The sequence below is a fragment of the Acartia tonsa genome, chromosome 11, assembly GCF_053477335.1.
Source record: "Acartia tonsa isolate MP-2025a chromosome 11, ASM5347733v1, whole genome shotgun sequence".
Lineage (NCBI taxonomy): Eukaryota > Metazoa > Arthropoda > Copepoda > Calanoida > Acartiidae > Acartia > Acartia tonsa.
The window spans coordinates 18,055,281-18,080,774 of NC_137270.1; the positions used below are offsets into that span (position 1 = coordinate 18,055,281).

General features: G+C 34.8%; 2 long non-coding RNA genes across 2 annotated transcripts in view; one reads left to right on the forward strand and one right to left on the reverse strand.

Annotated features, from left to right (window-relative positions):
• Positions 1-24,201, reverse strand: part of LOC145332223 (uncharacterized) — a 31,621-nt gene extending 7,420 nt beyond the window's left edge. Inside the window, exons 1-3 of the long non-coding RNA XR_013884087.1 lie at positions 24,133-24,201; positions 14,162-14,220; positions 4,068-4,109 (exon numbers count right to left, since the gene is read on the reverse strand). This is a non-coding gene — a long non-coding RNA (uncharacterized LOC145332223). The remainder of the gene's footprint in view (positions 1-4,067; positions 4,110-14,161; positions 14,221-24,132) is intronic.
• On the forward strand, positions 9,541-11,176 carry LOC145332065 (uncharacterized). The gene is made up of 3 exons (XR_013884017.1): positions 9,541-10,121; positions 10,516-10,616; positions 11,062-11,176. It is a non-coding gene; the product is annotated as an uncharacterized LOC145332065 (long non-coding RNA).
• Positions 24,202-25,494: the final 1,293 nt, after the last annotated feature.

The following is a 25,494-nucleotide window of genomic DNA, read 5'->3' on the forward strand; positions in this document are numbered from 1 at the left end:
GTAAAGAGGGAGGGTAGTTTCCCTCATTTCCTCAGTGGACCTAAAATCTCATCCCTTAGATATTTTTAAAAATTATAATAATTAAGAACGTCAGCCAGGGACATCTAAGCTTTTTATTTTGTAGGGGTGTGATATGAGGTGTTTCAAATGTTTGAGAGGGTTAAACTAATGTATAAAATAAAAATAAAAAAAAGAGGGGGGGGGGTGGGGGAATTAGGGTTTTTCAAAGTTTGAGGAGAAAAAAAACCATTACCTTCCTATTGGACGTCTATGACGTGAGTTGAAGGAAAGAACTCCTAATTGTGATGTAACAAGAGCAGGACACTTTTAGGATTAGAGTGATCCATAGCAGGGATAAGGGATAGGAAACCTGGCCATAAATTAGGTCTCGGCCTGGTTTTGAAAGGGATCATGCAACTTTTACCATTTGCCTAATTTAATGACCTTACTGGCGGACGGCTCATATTGGCTACCGCTCTAAACCAATAGTGTTCTGTGATTTGGGCTTATTTTGTATCAACCAATCACCAATTGGCTCCGCCAATTGGTGATTGGTTGATACAAAACAAGCCCAAATCACAGATGGCGGAAATTTTAGAAGCAGACAATTCTGGAAAAAATAATGATTTTGTCTGCTACGAAAAAATAAATATAAATGGTGTTAGATCACATTAGTTTAATTATTAAATCTGCTTAGAGTTAAACATAAAAAAGGGCCACATAGAAAATACAAAAAAAACGGGATTATTTTTTTGGAAAGAAGGTAGCTACGAATTTTCATTTGGTAGTTTATAAATTAGATGTTGTATTTTGAATTTTAAAAATTTAGTACGGAGTGGATACAACACCTTCACCCTAATCTTTGTACAATACAACACAGTACATATATATCATTACATTATATCCAGTATAGTATCCAAAGAACTTGATAGAATGTTACCCAAGTGCATATTTATTTATTTATTTTGAATTTTAATTAGCAATGAAATTTTCAAATAAAATTTTTACTCATGAATAAAAATGCAAATAATACAAACTAAAATCTGTCTGAGGGAAACCCAACGATAGCTTTCTGACAGTTCAAATTACCAAAGTAAAAGATAAAAAATTTTGGGAGAGAAAAAACTTCTTTTTAACAAAAGCCATTAATATATAGGTTTATAAAAAGTTATGTTTTTTACTTTAAACTAGCTACCTGAATTTGATTCTATACTTTATCTACACACACACACACAGCTTTTTCATTAGCATTTTATACGAACCACTGCGCTATCCCAAAACTGGTTTATTAGGCTAGAAATAGGCCTAGGCTTGAAAGAGGCCTGAAATAATATTTTCCTACGTTTCCCATCCCTTATCCCTGGATCCATAGACGTCTAAATGTAAGGTTTACCCACATCAAACTTTTAAACCTATTTTAACCTAAACTAATCTAAGGTAAACCTATTAATTATCTTACCTAACCCACCTTACCCAATTTAAAAAAAAAGTTGGGATGGGAGGTTTTGTGTGCTTAACTATATTTTAATAGAAAATACTTTGCAGAAAGAGATATCAGATTAATTATAAATATATTATGAAATATATATTATGGGTACATTTATCATTATATAAGAAATATTTGCCAAATTGATATATTATCACCAGATTTTAATGTTCTATAATGAAGTGAACTCACTAGCGGGCTAAAATAACGATCTTCCATACATAGACGTCCAAGGGGGGGGGGGTAATGGGGCGATTACCCCCCCCCCATTTAAAATTTACCCCTACCCTGGGAGGGGGTATTTACCCCCCCAAACAATTTTGGGGGGGTAAATACCCCCCCCCAAAATAAAAAATCTATAATAAAAAAAATTTATGCGCGCTTCGCGCGCATTTTTAATACTATATATTTAATAAAATTTTAATTACCCCCCCAAAAAATTTTACCCCGGGGGTAAATTTTTTTTTTTGGGGGGGGGAAATTGAACCTTGTATCATACTTTTTATAAATATTTTGTGGGATACTAAATTTTCATTTTATATATGTCTTTGATCTACTTCAAAGTATATATGTGGATTTTATTTAGTCTTTAAGACACCTTTACGTAACTTTACTAAGAATTTATTGATTTATTCTGCCTGTGTTGATGTCAAGCAATTCTCCCTTTTTTTCAAAATTGTACCTACCTTATATGTAAAGAACAATACATTGTATTGTATACAATTTTATTGTCTAGTATGGCTTCGAAACATATGAATATTGATTATCCGCTGGATTAGAACCGGTTCTCAGCCATAATGAAAAATCATGTAAAGCATCTTATTACAAACAAGTTTCAACAAATATTAAAATAAAAATCATAAAAAATAATACCTATTTTGTTAGGCCCTGCCTTCAGACACTGAGAGCTAACAAGACAGGTTTTAATCTTATTTTTAACTATTTATTTTAACCATTCTTTAACCTTAATGATTTTATTTCATAAAATAAATATAAGAACTTAGTAAACAACTTGTATAATATGTAACTCAGAAAAAAATGTTTAAAGCTTTTTCTCGTATTCATTTGAATCCGGTGGATAGGAACCGGTTCTCATGAATACGAAAAAACTATGTCTAGCATCGTATTATATCCAGTTTTCTACGAATATAGAAATGTACAATCATAAGATTAAAACTAGTTTTTTTAGCCGGTGCCTTCGGCACCACGGGGCTAAAAAAACTAGTTTTAATCTTATAATTGTACATTCTATATCCGCGGAAAGCCGTTTATAATACGATACGAGAAATAACTATTACAGAATAAAACTTAAAGTTCCAATTCAAGTTAAACCTAAACTTGGTTTAAAGTTTGCTAGCAATTATCAGGGAGAACAGTGGATAGTGAATTAATCTACAATTCTTTCTCCCCCCCCCCCTCTATATCTATCTAACAAAACAAGAAAAAAACTTAAAGATGCCATGAAAAACATAATTTAATACAGGGGAAAAATTGTATCGTCAATTTAGGTTGCTAACATGGACATCACTTATTGGTCAGTTGGTTTATACAGTAAGTGGAGGAGGACATGAGTGTTTTCGATATTTTAATTATAATATATAATATATCCATTGTCTTAGATGTTCTTATGTATTCAAATTTTCAGAGAAAAAGATAAATAGAAATAGATATATAGATAGATACAGAGAGAGAGAGAGAGAGAGAGAGAGAGAGAGAGGGAGAGAGAGAGAGAGAGAGGGAGAAAGAGAGAGAGAGAGAGAGAGAGAGAGAGGGGGGGGGGAGAGAGAAAGAGAGAGAGGGAGAGAGAAAGAGAGAGAGAGTGAGAGAGAGAGAGAGAGAGAGAGAGAGAGAGAGAGAGAGAGAGAGAGAGAGAGAGAGAGAGAGAGAGAGAGATAAATAGAAAAAAAGGACAATTCATCCTCTTTCCCTGTATTTCCTGAAAGTTTCTGTATGCAGCGACAGGACAGTTATATAACTTTGCAGCATGATCAGGGATCTTTAGGGATAAGACAATGACCGCTAAATTGATATAATAAATCCCAAATCATGATATACAAAATTATCCCTTCTGTAGATTACAATTAGTGGTTGAAACGTTTGGACAATCAACTTAATGAACCAAACAATCAAAGCCCCTAAAGTTGTAAATCTAAAGAATAAAACACTATTATAAAACTTTGGGGACTAGTGTAATAAACAACCCAATGTCCCGTCCCTCCCTGAGCTGAACACACCTGGGTGGAATTTAAATTAGAATTTCATGAAATGTAAAAAAAAACAAATGTTATTATTGCAGCAATATTTTTTTGTGTCTTTTGCCGTCTCCGCACCTTTCATAAAAGTTTTTTTTCGCATCGTATTATAGACAGCTTTCCACGGATATTTAAATTTATATAAAATAAGATCAAGTCTATGGGCCTAAAGCCAGGGCTAACATAATTGTTACTAATTCCATGATCTTTATTTTAATATTCGCTGAAAATTGTGTGTCATACGATGCTACATATTATTTCTCAATATAACCGGTTGTAATCCAGGGGATATAAATCGGTTTCAAAGACTAACTGGAAATTTATTTTACCTCGGCTATGCTGGCGTCTATGTCTTCTCCCAAGTAAGCAACTTTCCTGCATTTTTTGTTTTAAATCATCGATTAATTGTGTAATAGGTTTCTTTCTGGGCTCGGCAGCTGCGCATATGCTAAAACATCCAAACGGGTTTAGATTTGAGGCTTAGTCGGGGCTGCCGAGCACTGGTAACTTTTCAAATAAACTTCCAATATGTCAGAGATGGGTTTTTGAAAGATAATTGCCGCGTTTTTTCGACATTTTTTAGACATTGATTGATTGAACGAAGACGATAGAATTTCAAAAAAGTATACAACTTAAAAATTCAAAATCTTAAAATTATTATTTTAGCCATTTGTATAATGTCTTACAGCTCTAAAAGATGCATTAATTAATATGCAGCAAAAATGGATTGAAGATAATTTGTTTTTCTTCTACGAAGGCCGTACCAACAAAAGCGAAATAATTAAATAAATAGTTGTATACTCTGTTTAAAATTCGCGAATTATAAAACGCGGCATTCATCTTTCAAAAACCCATCTCAGATATTTTAAACAGCAAAGATTTTAGAAGTGGGGGAATGGTTTGTAAATAAAAAGGGTTTAGCGTTTAGAGTCATTACACTTTTTAATTAATTCCCTCTGATCATTAATCAAGGAACAGTCATGCAAAGTTTACAATAACCCAGCGAAACTTTAAAAAAAAGGTAGCATGCTATGTTGTTTGATATCGTTGGCAATAAACGTTGGAAAATCGGCCTTTTACGAAAAGGTAGCATGCGAGTTCGCCATCAATATCGTAGCAGAGTAGCATAAAGTAATGCTGCTCTCTATTCGGTTCTTTCTATAGCATAAAAGCCTCTCAGATCTTTTTTTTCACTCTCTTTTAATTTATGCTACTATTGTGCGACTTCGGCCCATACTCTGCTACGATATCAATGGCGAACTCGCATGCTACCTTTTGCTTGAAAGGCCAATTTTTCAACGTTTATCGCCAAAAAATTAGGTGTTAATTCATGGCGAATGGGATTCAAGATAGCATAGGAATCAGTTCATATATTGCACGAGCTCGAAGGCAACTCTATGGCGAAATATCTTGCTGGGAAATAGGATGTTTCTAACATCAAAGATATCCGCATAGACGAGGGACGCACCATAACTATGTAAATGCTCTGCTATCAATTGATTGGTTTTCCATGGAATAGAAGAATCTAGAACAATCTATTTACTCATGTGTGTGTAATGTGTTTTCAATTAAGAAAAATAATGAAAAATAATAATCGTCATCATAACCTTATCATTATTAAAAACATTTCACTAGATAACAAGGATGACAACATCCATAAAATAGACAAATTTAAATACCATAATATAAAGCAGTTTTTGTTCATTCTGTAAGGTCTATCTAACCACTGAACCGATTTAGTGCTCCATTTAAGGAGAAGTAATCAAGAGGTGGGGTTTAGTCTTTTTTTCTTTTAGCCTAACCTTGCGGTGTCCTATCCCTGCGGGGCTATCCTGTACCCAATAAAACCTAAACTAACCTAACATAAAATAAAAAAAAAATAAATCAACGAAACCCCCCCCCCCACTCACTCTTTATTTCAATACTAGCGGCTACGCCCCCATAAGCCTTTAGTGGCACTTTATATGTTTGTTTTTTGTTGCGTTCAAGTTTCTACGATATGTTGGGTAAGAGTCTCTTTGTACGATACCTCGCAATGTTACGTAGGAGTCTCTATACTTAAAATAAAACTTTCGATTTATTATCATTTCTCTTTGGAGGGTGGTGGTACCCTTCCCAAAAGTTATAAACCTTCCCGGGACCTATGAGAAGCTCCCGATCGGTTCAGCGGTTAGCAAGATCCTTCGCTACAAACAAACAGACAGACAGACAAACAAACAGACACACAAACAGACATCCTGTTACTTTAGTATAAGGATTATTTAGCTATAAGGGTGGGGGTGTCTCTGTGATAGATTAAGCACTTTGAGGAAAACCACCACATGGCTGCTTAATTTCAAATTCAACTATATTATAAACTTCTAGGATTAAGAATCATGATTTATTGTCTAAGGAATCAGCATTATAAAATAAAAGTATAATATGATTATACAAAAATTTGATGTTAGCTAAATGATTAACATTTTTAATATGAACGTTCCAACATTTTGTCATTGAATCTAGAATTTATACGCCCATACAATTATTTCTGGGGATCAACTGCAGTTCACGGTAAAATATTCCTGGTAACGAATATTTCTAAAAATCTATGAATTCTAAAGGCTGCTAGCTGCCAAACGGCTGAACGTACAGACCATACCTGCACACCATTTTAAGCGGCATAAGAAGGCCTACAAATAATCTGTAATAGCCAAGATCCAATTATGCACAGGGAAAGCTTCACTAAAGAAAAAACGCGTAAAATAGGTCTTATTTTGCGCATTTCTCTGTATTGATAATTATGCATTATTGATTTATTGCTATTCCAGATTATTTGCAGGCCATGCCGCTTAAAACAGTGTGCGGGCATGATCTGTACGTTCAGCCGTTTGGCAGCTAGCAGCCTATAAAATTCATAGATTTTTGGAAATATTCGTTACCAGAAATATTTTACCGTGAACTGCAGTTGATCCATTTTTGTTATTAAAACGCTTCTTACAAGCCAAAATTGACGGTCACCGTCAATCGGTACTGACATACAAAAAAGTATGTTGAAAACCTTTGTTTAAATATCCTTTCTATTGCTCACTGTGATATAGACAGACTTACATAAGTTAATGATAGAGTAGACTTAATATTCAATTCAAAATGCAAACAGATTTTTAAGTATTTATTATATTGGATTAAATGCAGTTTTTGAGTAAATAAGATTATATATTGATACTTTATTTAGAAATGATTAAATATGTTAATAAGTCAAAACTACTGATTATTCAAAGCTGGAAAGTTCTGAAGTAGCAGGATGTCTGTCTGTATATCAGGACACCAAGCAACAGGATGACTGTCTGTTTAATTAATACAATGTATTAATTAACTATGCACTTTGAAGGGGTAGAATATCTGCCTATGCAAACTATCTAAAGTAGTAGGATGTCTGTGAATAGCTGTATTGGTCTTAATAAAGACTCGAACCCAAACCAGATAATGTTCTGTGTTAGGACTCTCAATATCAACTGACCTAAATATATTTTCTCTTTATTCTTTCTGAGAGCAATTAAAGAGTAATTAAGAGTAACAACTAACATATGTCTGCAAACTTAAATATATGACATCACAACATAAATATATGACATTTACCCCCTTCTGAAACCATCCAGCTAAGCATGGTTTCACCATCCATCAGGCTGATCCAATAGACTGGGATCAACGTCCTCACTGGGTGAACCTACATCGAAATTAACCCCGGCCTCAAGTCCTTCCTCTCCTTCACCCACTAGAGGAGGGGTGTTCAGCGCCCCTTCACCAACCTCAGCCGAGACACCCACTGTTGCCGCCATGACAGCATTACTCGCTGTAGCAGTTACGGGCCCTCCTACAGCAACCATCACAGCATCATTTACCGCTGAGGCGGTATCATTCACAACAGCCACCTCTGCAGCAACCGCTGACCCATCTGCCACCTCCATTTCAACACCACCAGTGACCTGAACACCTCCCGAGACCATCATCACCCCATTGTTAGCCTCAGCACCGCCAGAAGTCCCAGCCTGTTGCAACTGCCAATATGCCGCCGCCGGTAAGTCATTGTTTATTCTGCGCCGGATCTCGGACAGCTCGCTAAAAATATTAGACAGGTGCCTTTGCACTTCAGCCTCTTTTTGCGCCATCTCAGAAATAGCCTCTTGAACCTTAGTTCCCTGCCCTGCCAAAACACTTTCCACCTGTTGGCCCACCTGCTGTCCCAACATGGTTGAACTACTTTCCCAATTATCAGTCATTGCTGTCTGTACACGCTGTACCAAATAAGAAGCCTTTTGCTGTGCAGTAGTAGCCACCATTTGCTGCACCTCCGTATCTACCTTCCTTATACATTCCATTAGATCCTTCTTATGCATGGCCAACATATCTTTAATCCGTTTATGATCGTCTGTCTGCCAAAGTTTCTGTGCAGTGTTCAAACTTTTGACTGATTCTTTTACAGCCTCACGAATTTTTCCCTCAACCATAGGCTTTAGAGTCACAGCAACAGAATTACTGATTCTACCTATATCTTCATCACTGAGCGGCGCAAAACCACGTCTGTCATTCTTGCGCTCAGCCTTATTTCTCTCAACCTCAGCACATAAATCTGGTAACTCCCTCTTCTGTTTAGGCCCAAGAGAATCTGCCCCAGCAGGCCGCTTGACCACGCCCCTTCTGGAAGTACCTTCCCCAGCATCATCATAAGCCTTGCTGGCTCCCCTTCTGGAAGTACCTTCCCCAGCATCATCATAAGCCTTGCTGGCTCCCTTAGTCCTGACCGACCCAGCAGCCTGATTTGGCACAAACTTACCAAACCTGCGCCGTCCCTCACCAGAACTAGTATCTGCCACCTTTTGTTCAGGCTTGTCCGTTGGAGGCTCAATCCAACTGTCTAGCTCCGAACCACTCTGTTCACTAGGCAGACGATCCCTGGAATCAAGCTCAACCTCAAGGCTCACGTTGCCAACATCGTCTTCATCATCATACCCAGGCTCATACCTGGGCGATTCTACATCATACTGCCTCCTATCATCTCTTCTATACACAACATGCCGCCGATTAGCTCTACCAGCATCCAACATCTCAACAGACGGTTCACGCTCCTCCCGCCGACCATCCCGCTGATACCGCCTCTCGTTTCCATCTCCATTTCCTGATAATAATCAATAATTAAATATTAACATTTTAATATTTTAATATTTTAACATTTTTCATATATAAGACGACATTCAAAACGAAATACTTTACACAAATTATATTTATCAGGGATGCCAAATTTTAATTACTGTTTTCCCGATAACGCGAAAATTTAACGCAGTTACACAGTCTGCCTAAACAACCAACACACAGCAATCCAACAACCACCCCCGCAGCACCCATCACAGCCATAACAAAATGCTGCCAACTATTAGTCAACCAATCAATCGAGGTATTATACAAATGTACAAACCAATCTTCTGTAACCTCTACAACGAAAGCATTTGAATTAGCAGCCAATTCCGAAAGTTTAGCCTCTTCCACAGACTCCAACACCTGTCCTTTCTCTCCCTTATCCAACAGATGCTCAAAATTCAACGGTACCTTCAACCAACTATCCTCCAGCCGTTTAGTCTGAACCAGCTGCATTCCTGCCCCCTTGTTGCCTAGATATAATCCAGGTTTAACTCTCACAAATACTGGATTTTTCCTACACTCGACAACCATCAACAAGGAAACATTTTTAACTAATCTTGTGAACGGTTCTATAGCAACAATTCTACCGTCCATGAACAAAGAAAAATGACCAAGATAACAAGGCAAATTTGCTCCTAAAGTCACATTCAACCATCTTTTTTTACATACAGACACAAGTTCCATCTCCCCTAGATGTTGTACCAACAAATTTCCGACTTGTTTGATGTTGGAATGAAACAAATTATTCTCCCAACACCCCTGTTCTGCCTGCAAAATCCTTTCCACCTGATGGTATGAAGAAGTTAGCTGTAATAATAAAGCACCATCCTCCTCCTTTCTTCGCATCCAAGGAAAAAAATTCTTTTTAGCTGTTGTAATCCACAAAAATACATCCGGAATGTTGGTATGAAAATAATGCAAATCAGTCAGAAAGTCAGAAAACTCCACTTTTTTCCCCAGTTTCAATCCCAACGAAAACTGTGGAGAAATCGCCAACCAACTTTGGCCACCCTGATTATTAGCATCATCCGCCATATTAGAAAATGTAAACAAAGTTAAATTTACAATTTCAACAGTCCGAAAATAACTAAAATGACGTCTATCTTCCTGTGATTTATTGTGAACTATCACTCGATCAAGCCCAAGCCGCAGATCAGACTCCAGACAATGTGCACCAATGAACTGATCCTCAAGAAAACAACTGTTATCAGGTAACATTGAAATTTGTATATTTTTCAAATAACTTGTAATCTGAACTTCTTGAAAAGTATTAGGCACAAAGGTATTATTTAAATAAATACCATCCCCTCTGCACTGAGGGTCAATCCCATACGTCATCATATCCTCATACAGAAGTGTACCATTTATGAAATAAGTCATTGACCGATCATAAAAAGCTACAGGCAACCGTCGTCCATCTATGTCTAACACCCTCTGTTCCTCCATCCTTTTACAATCTTCACTAGAAATTAACTCATCACTACTAACAACAGCTGGTGCCCCTAAATGTATGTGGCTATATTTGCCACAATACTAGGTGTGAACCGTTCTGTCGACGTGACATTGTACCGCGGGCAAAAATCTCACTCCCACTTTTTTTAACAGATGACCACTGATTGTTCCATTAAACTCATGCTGTCCAAATACTGTACATTCTGAAGCCCTCAACTCAGGACCGTCGCCAACACACTCCTTTACTAGCACAGGTATCACATCAGCCCCACAGGGTATTAAACACAATCCCCAAATTAAAAAATATTTACCTGATTTAAATTTATTATTATTACCAGACATTATTAGCTGATAACTGTTCACCAATTCACCCGCAAATATCAACTGATTTAGCCTTTCATTGTAGAACAACTTTCCACCTACTAGCTTTGTCAGCACATATTTGTTATTAAAATACTCAAATAACAATTCATGAACTCTTATTATAATATACTTTATAATATTAAAATATATTTATATATTATTTATTTTTCAAAAATAATTATTATCAGCTCTCTTTTCCCTACTTTCTCCGTCCTCGAGTTCCTATCTGAACATGTACCACAGGACCCCCTACCTGAGATCTTAACCTCCTCCCAGTGTCCCATAAATATTTCGCCACCCGTGATCCACTTTTCTTAATTGTAACTAATCTTTCAGGTGAAGATTGCGGCGGCGCCGTAGTCAAAAACGACTGTTCCGATGGAAGCTCAACCTCGTCAAAATTACCCTCAACTACAGGAGCAGGCACCACAGATTCATCTGTCACTCCCACTTCTACTCCTTCCCCTACAGGTATAATTTCTCTATTAACGTTCCACTCATTTCCATCCCCTGAAACTCTGTCATTATCAACCTCAACCTCACTCTCCTTCTCCTGGATCTCGTTACTCTGTCTTTCCTCTGCCAATTCAAAACCATCATTTTCAGATGACAAATACACAACATCTTCACTCTCTCTCTCCTCTACAGTTTCCCTCTCTACAGGCATATTGTCAACCTCCAAAAATATCTCATCGGACGGACAAATTTCAGGTAAAGGAAAAACGTTAAAATTAACCTCCTCTCCTAAAACTTCCGTTCGAGCATGAATTTTTCGAATTTTATCCCTAGCCACAACCTGATTTTTCTTGATGGGATTATTCCCAAAAGGTGCCAACTCATACAATGCATCCGAAAATTTCTTAACTACAATAAAAGGCCCTCCATAGAAAGACTGTAATTTCTTGGACACGTCAGTCTTCACAATATTAAAGAAAGCATAACAAACATCTGTCACTCTCAATGCTTCCTTCTGTACTCTGTGTTTATTTTGAACCTCTAAATATAACTTGGATTTTGTAGAAATTCTCTTAATTACATCCTCCATATTTTTCAGAAATTCCAAATACGACCGCGAGGATGAAGATTCAACAGACGGGACTGGTGATAGAAAATCGAGGGGAATACGTGGCTGCCGACCGAAAACTAGAAAAAATGGAGAATAGCCAGTTCGAGAACTCTTGGAGCAGTTAATCACTAACGTGGCCAAAGGTAATTTTTTAGCCCAATCTTTTGTTCCATGATTTTCATCTACTTTCAAAGCAGCATACAAACTCTGATTTTGCCTCTCTACAGGATTCGAATTTGGATTCCTGGGGGGAATTAGGACAGTATCCACCCCCAATCCTTTCATCACACCTTTAAACACACTGCTTGTAAAATTTGTACCTCTATCCGATCTCAAAGCCCTAAATAAACCATAGGTAGGTACAAAATTTTCCAATATAGCCTTTACAGTTGTTTCAGTTTTAGCATCAACCAACGGACATGTAAAGACATATCTAGAAAATAAGCAAACCATTATTAAGACAAATTTAACCGTCTGTCCCTGATGATAACATGGAGTCCAAGGACCAACTAGATCCACTGACATATTAGCAAAAACTTCACTACTTTGAACAGAATGAGTTATAGGTGAAACATGTTTAGGATTACTTCCAGCCTTTTTCAAACATGTAATACAACTTCGTATTCTCGATTCCACAAACTTGTTCACTCCAGGGTGGGTTTGGAGAGTTATATTCAACGAAGTATAATGTGAAGTTGCTGGACAAAACTATTTTTTATCCTGGAGGATCTACAGCTGTGGTGCATGTGACTGGATTAAAGAATGATGGGCTTTGGTACGTGTCCCCTAATTCTTCTAAGATGACAAGTGGCAATGGGATTATGATTATTGAGGGGGTGTATCAGCCACGGAAAGATGGGTCCTGCGTGGTTAATGTAGTTAATGCGTCAATAAAACCTATTACCTTGCTGAGAAATGTGAAGATGGGGCATTGTTTTGTCATGGATAATCAAGATGTCACCTGTAATAAAACAATTAATGAGTTGGATAAGCCAGAAAAGTTGTCGGGGCAAAAAATGCATGAACGGGTACAGTTTATTATTCAAAAATTGAAGTTAGATGAAAACCAGATGATTAAGGAAAATCCAGAATTGAAACCTAGGATTATCAAAATTTTCCAAACAAATTTTAATAATAAAGAGAAAATATATTTAGGTCAGTTGATATTGAGAGTCCTAACACAGAACATTATCTGGTTTGGGTTCGAGTCTTTATTAAGACCAATACAGCTATTCACAGACATCCTACCGACTGCGCCAAATGTGATATAGACAGACTTACATAAGTTAATGATAGAGTAGACTTAATATTCAATTCAAAATGCAAACAGATTTTTAAGTATTTATTATATTGGATTAAATGCAGTTTTTGAGTAAATAAGATTATATATTGATACTATATTTAGAAATGATTAAATATGTTAATAAGTCAAAACTACTGATTATTCAAAGCTGGAAAGTTCTGAAGTAGCAGGATGTCTGTCTGTATATCAGGACACCAAGCAACAGGATGACTGTCTGTTTAATTAATACAATGTATTAATTAACTATGCACTTTGAAGGGGTAGAATATCTGCCTATGCAAACTATCTAAAGTAGTAGGATGTCTGTGAATAGCTGTATTGGTCTTAATAAAGACTCGAACCCAAACCAGATAATGTTCTGTGTTAGGACTCTCAATATCAACTGACCTAAATATATTTTCTCTTTATTCTTTCTGAGAGCAATTAAAGAGTAATTAAGAGTAACAACTAACATATGTCTGCAAACTTAAATATATGACATCACAACTTAAAAGTACAATCTATATCTTTTAATAAAAGTACAATCTATAGTTCTTTTGAAAACATTTATTGAATTCAGGGATTTAATAATATCAATACAGGTTTAATATCAATCAAAATTAATTTTTATGAAGTGAAGAGAAGTAAAATTGATAGTAAGAGCAGGGGGAAATTCCTTGGCTCAAAAACAGGGACAACTTAGTACCTTGTTGTACAATTAAGACATTACTCCTTGGTGATGGGCATTACGTTACAGTTAAATTAATGTGATGGCACTGTATACTGTAAGTTATACTGGTCCCCAATGTTCTATAGACTCGTTTTTTCATTATTTCATTTATTAAATTCAGATTGGAAATGTACAAAATCATAAAATTAATCAACAGCAGATGTTTCAGTAAGTACCATTTCCTACAATGGGAATAAACCCTAAATAAAATAGAAACTAGTTATAAAATTGCTTATGCCCTTGAGAAGCTATATTGTAAAGGAGAAGGATATTGGTTCAGTGGTTAGCAAGATCATACGGTACAAACAAACAGACATTACAAAGGCATTGTCTTACGCTTTCATATCTTAATTGATAATTTCCTGTGTTGAGTAAAGGTTTGGTCATAACTTGTTATGGGTAACTCTTCTTCAAAATCTAAACAATAAAAAGGATGAATAAGTTATTTATAGTATAGGTTTATAGACAGCTTTCCATGGGTATTAAAATTAAAAATTATAAGAATAAAACCAGTTTAGTTACCCAAAGGCCGTGATTTTTATTTTAATATTCAAAGAAAATTGTATATGATATGATGCTATGATTTTTCAATATGGCGTTAATTCAGCGGATATCAATAAGTTTTAAAGCAAATTATTTATTGGTTAATAATTTTGTTTTCAGTATCGAAGCTACTCTATAGGATTTTATGTCTGTCTGTCCTTCTGCCTCTAATTCTATCTGGCGGTAGTGAAATCTGGTGATTATACATAACATTTGCATTTTTTAACTTTATTTTGTTCGGCACAGGATTCCAGCAAACCTGGAAGGGTCATCAACAACTCATTTTATAGGGCAAAAATATTAACATATCCTTTAGAAGTGTAAAATGATATGAAATTTAAATGTCCTAGTCAGATTTCAGGTATGATCCTGCAGGTCCTAAACCTTCAGGTCTCCAGCAAACTTAAAATGGCTTTAAATTGACCTAGATACTTAAAATCTATCTTCTATTTCTCATCAAACAAAGTAGCTACAAAATTTTGTAGCCCTCTATCTACCCTACTCATTTGAATTTAGAAATTTAGTATAATACTTTAACAATAATCTTTAAAGATGAACATATTCATCAAGTTTCAGAAATTTACTAGTCATTTTTTTTAATATTACGCCGATGTAGTGTAAGACGCTTATTTAAGAGACCAGCAGGGAGCCAATGTTCCCCAATGTCTCTCTGTTAAAAGGAATATAATTTTATTTCATATATAAACCTAGTATTCTCAGATTTCAATCCTTAGGGTTATGATAAAAATTTTTAGTAGTAAATGTATTCCCCTAAGAAACAAAAATGACCCCCTCTCATTTTCTCACAGATTTTATTCTCTCTCCATCCCTTCCTCTCCTCCCTTTTTTCCCTCCAACCTACCACTTTTTTTTACTTCTCCTTTTTCAGATTTTACTCCAGGGGGTTAAATGGGGGGTGTTTTCATCCCCCCTATAAACATATTTGGGAGACCTACCTTCCACTTTATTACACCCCCTTAAGATTAACCTACCCCCCCTCATAGTGGCCTGCGGTGGTGGAGCATATAGGGGTGTAAACCCACCTCTTAAGATTGAAGTTAGAAACACCCACCTTCCCCTAAAATTTCACACCCCCTGGGAAATCGCCATGCACGCCAATGTCCCTCCCCTACTGGTAAATCCCTTTCATTTTTACTCCCTCCCTTTAACCCCTTCCATTTTTATCTATTCTTTTATTCTTCTTAACACTTTTCAAATGTCTTTAACAAAAAACAAAGAAATTTATAGAAACATTTAATTTGCAAAAATTATTTTAACTATCTTGAATCAAATACTATCATATAAATAAAAACAATCAATATTAATGATATGAATATAATAAACACAAAAAATATAGATTACTGCTTCTAAAAGGCCAAATTTCAAGTTTTTCTTCTTTATCTTTTAACTAGGTATAAATAAAATTCACTTCTGTAGAAAATGAACTGATACTTATTATAAAATCATTATCTGAATAATATAATAAGGAGGAGTTCTTTTATGAAATGATTCATTTAACCCTTAAAATCAAAATAAATATCTTAATTCGTTGAAATTCAAAAGAATAAAACAAATATGAATTTCCTCTTAATTGCTAATATTACAATTAAAAGAAATCATAGTTTATTTCATACTTTTGGACATATACATAATAGTTTCTTGATATTCATAATTTCTTTGTTTGTAAGTTTTCTTTCGACGTTCAAATGTCCAGGTCCTATCACTTTAATGTCTGCGAGCAAACTGTAACGGATTATCTCAGTCAAATATTGAAGTCGAAACGTTTTTCTAAAGCTGCAAATTATTAGAATAAAACATTTAGTTAAACCCTGTTACTTAAGCATGATGCCCATATATATTATCCTCAATATTATTGATATGACAAATCTGGTATTAGGAGAAGCTTTTATTAGTAACACTGAACACATTAAAGTGCTAATTTAAAAGTACAATATATAACAAAAATCGAAGCACTGTAACACCACAATATTGGTGATTTAAATATAAGCATACATCCATAACAGACATAGCTAACATTTTAGTTTATCTTTTAAGAACTATTTAACTACATAACCAATTAGGTTATCTATTTTCCAAAATTTTAGATTACAGTCAGGTTTTATTAATCAAAGGAAAATGTTTAGAGTAATCATTACATAAGCATTTGTATATATAACATTATTATGACATTCTTTGGTAGCAAAGATACTTTATAACCCAGCGTTTGTCTGTTGGTTCTTTTGTCCGTCTGGCCGTTATCTTTCCGTCAGGTCCGTCTGTTCATCAGAAAAACTTTCTCAGCAGCTTTATTATGTTCAAAAAATGCATAATTAATTTCTAATTTTTCAAAATGTTTCGAACTAAACTTTTTTTTCGCTGGGAGGGATTCAGAGGACATTGGACTGTTTGTTACACTAGTCCCGAAGGTTTTTAAATAATGTTTTCTTATTCGTTGGACTAACACATTTGGGAAGCTTTATTGAATTGTAATTGGTTGGGTGTCAAAACGTTTGTAATCCAAAGAAGGGGTAATCTTAAGCATCGTCATTGGAGATGTATATAAGTTTATCGGCCATTGTCCCTTTAGATTCCTTGAAAATACTACTACAAGATTCTGTCATATTTATGAAGTACATATAGCCGTACTATGAAATTCCCTAGCTTCGCTGATACTGGTTGTTATCATCCATGTTAATAAAAAGTATGTGTCTGACATGACAATAGAAAAACATTACATCAAGGAACTAATTTGTTATTTAATATTTACATTTATAGTTATTTTCATAACGCGTGGTGTTTCTATAAATCGTATTAAAACCCAAACTCTGATTGGATTTCTTAGTATTATGTTCTATAACTAGCGGCTGCGCCCCTAGAGGCCTTTAGGGGCACTTGAGGAGGGGGGAGTTGAATTTGATAAACCAATTTTTTTTCTATTTTAGATTAAAAAAGAAAAGTTAAAATTTTTTATTTGTGGGGGGGAGGGGTGAGTGACCCCCCTCATTTTTAATTTTAGTTTAAAAAATTAAATTTTAAAAAAATTTGGTGGGGTATTTTTTTCTACGGGCGATTTCTCTTAGGAGGGTGGTGGTAACTGGTACCCTCCCCCAAAATAGTTATAAACCTTCCCAGGACCTTTAAGAAGCTACCCTGTTAAGCGGTTAGCGAGATCCTTCGGTACAGACACACAGACAAACATCCTGTTACTTTAGTATAGGGATTAATTGTAGCCATAATGATAAATAACATATCATCCTTTGCTTTTAATTTTCTTATAACTTTAAAAAAACAAGGAAGACAACTTAAATAAAAAGGAAGCTCTACATAAGACAGTAGGACAAACGAACATTATCACTTGTAGAGTGTCAGAAATCTATGATCAGAATATGAATTTACACGTCTAAACAAAATTGCTGATTTGTTGCAAAATTGCTTGAATACAGGATACTGTTTAAGTACACAGTGCATACTTACATTTTTAGGACCTAATTATCGAGATGTTTTGCTTATAACATTTTACCTTGTTGTCTTAGGCATCATAATTCCAAAAATTGATCAAAAGAAAAAATATATCATACAAAATTTTGTTATCAAATAAGTTAAAATTTAAATTGACTTACGGACTTTCTAGTAATGTAAATAGAGTTGTTACGATTTCTGAATCGTATCTGATTATTAAAGGAACCATCATGCAAAGTTTGAAAACGATAGGACAATTTAAACATGCGAAAAGTAACAATAATATTATAGAAAACTTTAGCTTTTTAATTTAAAATAAATCCGCTATTTTTCCAACGTAAATTCATTTATAAAATAATGTAAATAAATTCTAAAGCAAAACTCATAAATATAAAAGTAAGAATAGCAAAGCAAATGGAAGCAAAAGGAAGCATAACATACAAACAGACGGATGTAGTCAGTAACGATAGGGTCATCTCAAAAAACGCCTTCTTTATAAAATGCCTACTACATTTAAAAATAAAGCATTGTTTCATACCTAGTATTTAGTAGTATGAAAAGACTATGATTTGATATCTTGAATATTTAAAAAGCAAAATGTGTATTAGGCGTTTTCTGAGATAGGCTTTTTTTGAGAAAGGACTTTTTTGAGATGGGCGTTTTTTTGAGATAGGCGTTTTCAAGATAGGCGTTTCTGAGTATAGCCTAACGATGGTCATTCGAAACTTCATAAGGTTTCAGCAGCCTATCTTTGACAACCGCATAAAAAATTGTATTTAAGAGAAGTTCTGATAGACCGACGAACAACGTGATTTAATGTGTAGGTGTGCACAGTTTTCACAAAAAAATGAGCCTTCTATCTTAAATAGAAGAAGAAAAAACATATTTCCCCTAAGGAAAAATATCTTTCAGAACATTACATACAGAATGACAGAATAAGTGAGGTATAGAGTAGATACTCATCTATCTGGTAAATCTGGAAAACAATTATGCATACATACATTGGTCAGAATAGTTTTCTCCAAATAAAATCAGCCTTCTATCTTGAATAGAAATGGAGAAAAAACATAATTCCCTTAAAAAATGTTATATCCTCTAAAACACTACAGACTAAGTGAGGTATAGAGTAGATACTAATTAATCAGTATAATCGTCAACAAAAAATCTGCCGTCAATCTAAAAAAGCATCTAAGTATATTAATTTTCCCTATGTAATCATATGTTTAATTTTTCTCTCGTATTCATTCGAATCCGGTGGATAGGAACCGGTTCTCATCCATACAAAAAAACTATGTCTAGCATCGTATTATATCCAGCTTTCTACGAATATAAAAATGTACAATAATAAGATTAAGGCCAGTTTTTTTAGTTGGTGTCTTCGGCATCTCGGGGCTAAAAAAACTGGTTTTAATCTTATAACTTTACATTCTATATCCGCGGAAAGCTGTTTATAATACGATGCGAGAAATAACTATTATCAATTGTAGGGAATTACCCCTAAACCCTTAGGGCGACGCCACTAGAAGCTAGAGGGAGGGGTGGGTTGGAGGGGGTAGCAACCAGAAAAAAAAATCAGAGCTAAAAAAGTGTCAGATAACATTATTATACATTATAAGTACTAGCGGCTGCGCCCCTTGAATCGAGAGGCTATATATTTGAAGGAAAGGGCAGAAAAATAGCCTAAAACCATACCAAGACTTATTTTTAAAAAAATCGCAGGACCTATAAGAAGCTTCACTGTAAAGGAGAACCATATCGGTGCAACGATTAGCGAGATCCTTCGCTACAGACAAAAAAATCTTAGTACTTAATATAATAGGATGAGGCGGATTTTACGTTGTACACCCCTGCCCATACTGACTGTACTTTGTACAAATCCGTTATTTTACTCAGTTTGAATACTAAATTTTATTTTTTTTAAAAGCGAAGCTTTTCTATAACTAGGGTCGGTCCGTCCGTACGTACGTCCGAGACGGATAGCTTTTTTCGTTAATTTAGGCATGTTAGAATTTTTCTATCGATTTCAAACTTTGCATGTTGATTCCTGTAGTAGTTAGGTATGATTTAGAAAACGTAGCAACTCTATAATTATTACCAGAATGTCCGTACGTCCATTTTAAAAATGTTGATTTTTCTACTTTTTTAACAACAAATTTTTATGTGATCTAATTATCCGATTGATCTGATTTTTAGTATATTGATTCTAGGGACAACAAAGTACAATAGTATAAGCACAGCTACTCTATAATCAAGTCCTAATATATGTATAAGTATGTCCATAAACATTACCTATCCTGTTTTTCAAGCAGTTTTTCAACAAAGTTTCTTACAATTTTGCTTCGACTCTTATACATTTATATTCTGATTATTCAGTTCTGACACTATACAAGTCTTAATATCCGCTTGTCCTACCGTTTCAGTGCTTCGTTTTTATGGATGTTGTCATCCTTGTTTTATGGCAAAATATGAAAAAGTTATAAAATAATAAAATATGCTTGACAAAATTAATATATACTACAATAGATATAATAGATCTAGAAGGTCAAACTGGCCACATAATCCGCCGAATATAAAAAGGAAATTCAATATACAAACACATTTGTTTATTTTTATTGTATACATCACAATCCGCTAATTTTTCGGCGATTCGATTTGCAGAAAGGTAACTTTATCCTAAGAAATTTAACTATTTATATCTGACTTATTATATATATACTAGCGGCTACGCCCCCTAGAAGCTTCTAGGGGCACTTAAGGTAGTAGAGGGAAAAGTCAACCTCATCCCATTTTAAATTTGAGTTTCAAAAGAGTAAAAAAATATTTTTATGGGGGGGGGGATGGGGAGTTGAAGACACCCTCCCCAAAAATAGTTTAAAACCTTCCCAGGATCTATAAGTAGCTTCACTGTAAAGGAGAATAATATAGGTTCAGCGGTTAGCGATAGCCTTCGGGACAAACTAAAAAAACGCTTACAACTTTATATAATAGGACGATATATATCTAAGGCCTCTATAGGATATAGTAAACGACCGATTTTTAAATATATAGGGATAACGCAATTAAAACAATTAATGTTGGAGGAATGGGGGAGAAAAATAGTTTAACACCATGCCAAATCTTAATTTAAACTTTAAAAAAAAACAAAGCAATATCGGGACATATGTGACACTTCCATAAAATGGAGAACTTAATTGGTTCTTTGGCGAGACCTTAACGGACAAATAATCTTACTACTTTATGTAAAGGTAGTTTATGTAAGTAATTGAATATGCAAGAAATTAGCAATATGAATCCTAAACATTTACATATTCTATTTAATTAGATATAGGTTTCAGTGATCAGGAACAATCAACAGTAATTGAAGAAGCAATTAAATTTTTTTAGATTTGTAGAATTAATGGTGGAAAAGTTTATACACTGCAAGTTTGTAAAAACCGAATATGATTCAATTAAGGCACTCGAAAAGATTTAAGCCGATGGAGAGAGACGTGATTATAAAATATTGGGAATCAGAATAATTTTCAGTTTAATGTTCCCTGCCCCTCTCTCCCTGGTAGTTTTATAACTATACATTAACTAAGTTCCTCTCTATTCCCGTCAGAAAGCTAAAATAACTAGATAGTAAGATTTCCAAAGGTTTTTGATCTTTTCTGTGATTCCTATTATTCACCTAAAAACTGCTGCCACTCCTCCCCCCCCCCTTCCCCGTTTTTTATTGTATTTAATTTTCTGGGTGTGAAAGATAGAGGGCTATAACTGGGTATGACACATAACAGAGGGTTGGAATTTTGAAAAAAATACGAGGGTGGTTCATCAGTGCTCAACCCGCGACCGTGGCTCTACACGTAGCGCACTCGCTCGTCGTCGGGAAGGTGATTGGTTCGAATCTCGGCTTAACACCGAGTCATATCTAAAGACGTTAAAAATGGTTCCTACTGCTACTTTGTCAGGGGCGTGACATTAATAGTTAGAGTAGGGGGAATGCCTTGGCCAAAGACAAGCGCAACTCATTACCATGCACAGTTAGGACTTTTCAGACAAAGGTCGTGCAATCAAAGGGTTGGTTGTTTGATGGGCGAATAGACGCTTTACACCGCAATCATAAGCGGAGTATGTTAGAAGGTGCGTGGAAAGGTCTAGAACCCGAAGAGTCATCATCATCATAAGTGCTCAACTGTCACTTTGTGTGAAAATTAGTTGTATTGTATTGTACTATCCTAATGTTTGACGGATAGGTCTAACAATTACAAATAAAAGGAAGGGAGAAGACATTGGACTATAAATTACACTGGTGCCCAAAGTTTTGTAACTACGTTATATTATTCGTTGTCTTTGAGTGCCTTTTATTGAATTTAATTGGTAGCTTCCAATCTAGCAGTGCCTGTCTAAACCTTTTCAACTCACAAATTAATATACATAAGGGGTAAATCTGGTTATCATCATTTGGAAGTGTTTATGTAAGTTTTAAAATTCTAAGGGCAAATAACTTAACATAGTGCTCCTAAGGGTTGAATTAAAAATTGGTTTTAATGTCTCATTAGTTATTTATCGCATCGTATTATAGACTGATTACCGCGGATATAAAAATGAAAAACTTTAATTTCATATTCGTATAAAACTGGCTATAATGCGACATGATACATGATTTTTCAGCATGGTTTTAAACCGGTTCTAATCCAGCGGATTTTAATCGGTTTGGAAGCCAAACTGGAAAATATATATTTTGTTATATACATTGTTTATCATAATACATATCACTGTGCTAGTCTACTTGTTAGTAGCGTAGCTGCTCTATAATTCACTTTGTCCGTCCGTCCGTAACGCTATCGGGAATACGTGATTTTTTCGGCTCCTATTATAGATAGGTAGACAGCCAAAATTTTTAGTGAAGATTCCTATGACATATGCCCATCTAATCTATACATTGTTTTGTCCATCTGTCTGTTATTTGGGGTGCTAGATCGATTCCTAGATTTAAAAGTGTTCGTGATTTTCTCAATTTCTTTTCAAGATAGAGGGCTGAAATTTTCAGGGATTAATCAATTTTAGAATCTTCTTATTTTCACGAATTTCACGAAGTTTTATTAGGATTTGTCCATTAATTGGGGTGCTAGATCGATTCCTAGATTTTTAGGTTTTCGTGATTTTATCTATTCCTATTCAGGGTTGACGGCTGAAATTATAGGGGATTGAATATGCACATATTCTACATATTTCCATCAAGTTTCATTAAGATTTGTCTATTAATTTCGGTGCTAGATCGATTCCTAGATTTTTAAGTTTTCGTGATTTTAAAGGTTGCGTGCTTTTAAAGGTTTCATGTGTTACCTATTTTATCATGTTTAATGTTTATTGTATGACACTGCTTTATAGTAAATATTTTCCCGATATCCATTCATAATTTTTGAGCTTCGCTACTTATGGATGTTGTTATCCTTGTGTATTTTCTAGACTCTAATTGTAGAAAATTTGATAGGTTTCAAATGTCTAGATGCAAACAATCGATATATCATCACTTGGAAGTTACACCAGATTTTCATCTACTCTAAGAAAGTGTTACTCGCAGCTGTATAAAATAACAATGCCCCAATGAACCCACTTTACCCCAACCCCAACACTCTTACTGGATAAATGAACTGACCGATAAAAAAGGTCCATATTAGCAATTGCGACAATTATTCTTTTGTCAATATATCAACAGATCTTTAGTATAGATGTATCTCCAGACAACTACCTCCCTTCATTTTTCAAAGACCTCTTTCTTCTGCTTCTACACTATTTTCTGCTACTTGGCTGTAAGAATACAAGCGACACCATTGGTTGATTTTCAATGACCCAATAGAAAAGTTGCACAAGACGGTTGCGATGGGGAGATACAGTTATTTAACCCTTTCTCCCTCTAGTGTTTTACTCTAATAATATATCCACGTATACTATATCCATTTATATATCTGATTGTTAGTTTAGTCATTTGTTTATCGATTTTAAACTATGTTTGATGGTTTCTGAAACAGTTAGGCACAATTTAGAGATTGTAGCAGCTCTATAATCATCACCACAGTGTCCGTATGTCCAATTTGAATTATTATATATCTTGATTTTTTTCATTGTGGCTGTTAGCGAAGATGATTAAAGACCCTCAACAGATTATGACGAAATACGATAAAATAATCAATGAGAGGCCAGCATAAATTTTAAATTTTACCAATGGTCAATTACAGTGTATACTGGCCTGTCATTGGCTATTCTATCGAATGACTTCCTAATCTGTTGAGGGACTTTAATCATCTTCGCTGTTAACAGCACATCTACTCTGCAACTATTTACCTGTAAAATTATGACAGAGCCTCCAGACCGATGTCTCCATTTTATTTGTGTGTTTATCTATCTATTTATATAAAACATTTGTATACTTTTAAAAAAAATTTATAATAGTAAATTTATCACATGTATTATAGACAGCTTTCTGCGGATAGGAAGATGAAAAATTATAAGATTAACATATTAATAACTAGTATTAAGTATTATATTTATGTTTTTAGAAGTGCAGCTACTTTATAATTCCAAATGTCCGTCCATCAGTCCGTCTTTCCGTCATTCACGCAGCGGGACTTAAAAATGTTATTTTCTCGGCTCCTATAAAAGATAGAAGAAATTTTCATGGATTAAATATGTTAGTATTCTTCATATTTTCACCAAATTTCAATAAGATTCGTCAATTAATTGGAGTGCTGGATAGTTTCCTACATTTTTAAGTTTTCATGATTTTCTTTACTTCTATTGGAGATAGACGGCTAATATTTTTAGGGTTTAAATAAGTTAATAATTTACATATCCCCACAAAGTTTCATTAATTTTTGCTTATTGTTTGAGGTGCCAGATCGATTCCTAGATTTTCACGTTATAAATCTTAAAAGGTTTCGTGAATTTTTTAGTTTTTTTTATTATGAAACTGCTCTATAGTTTATTTTTTCCGGATATTTATCCTTAAATTTCAAGCTTCACTTCTTATGGATGTTGTCATCCTTGTTATTTCATTATTTGTATAATATCTATAATACAAAGTAGCTTGATGTCTGTCTGTCCGTATGTCCGTCTGTGTGTCCGTCCCTTAAGATCTCGGTAACCACTGAACCGATCGGATTCTACTCTTCAGGGAATATAACTACTGGTTCTGTGGTGGTTTTAGGCTATTTTTTTGGAGGGTGGGACACCCCCAAGCCCCCTAAAAAATAAGAAAACCATCCCCCCAAATTTTTTTTTTACATTTTTTGAAAAATTTCAGTAACTGCTGATCAAATTGGGCTCTACCCTTCTGGGAATATACCTACTGGTCCTCTGGTGGTTTTAAGCTATTTTCTTGGGGGGTGGGACACCCCAACCCCCCCCCAAAATAAAAATATCCCCACTTCAAAAATTTTTAAATTTTTGTAAACAAAACCCAGTAATTGGGGTGGGGGAACCCCACTGCAACATGGGGCGAGGCCCCCATGAATCCCCCCCCCCAAAAAAAAATTTAAATATTTTTTTTAATTTTAATTTTTGTGTATGCGAACAACCTAGGTTTAATTTTTACGAATTGAAATTTTTGTGTATACGGCAAACAACCTGGGTTTAATTTGTACAAATTAAAATTTTTGTGCATAAAGCGCACAGCCTGGGTTTAATTTTACCACAGAGTAATTAAAC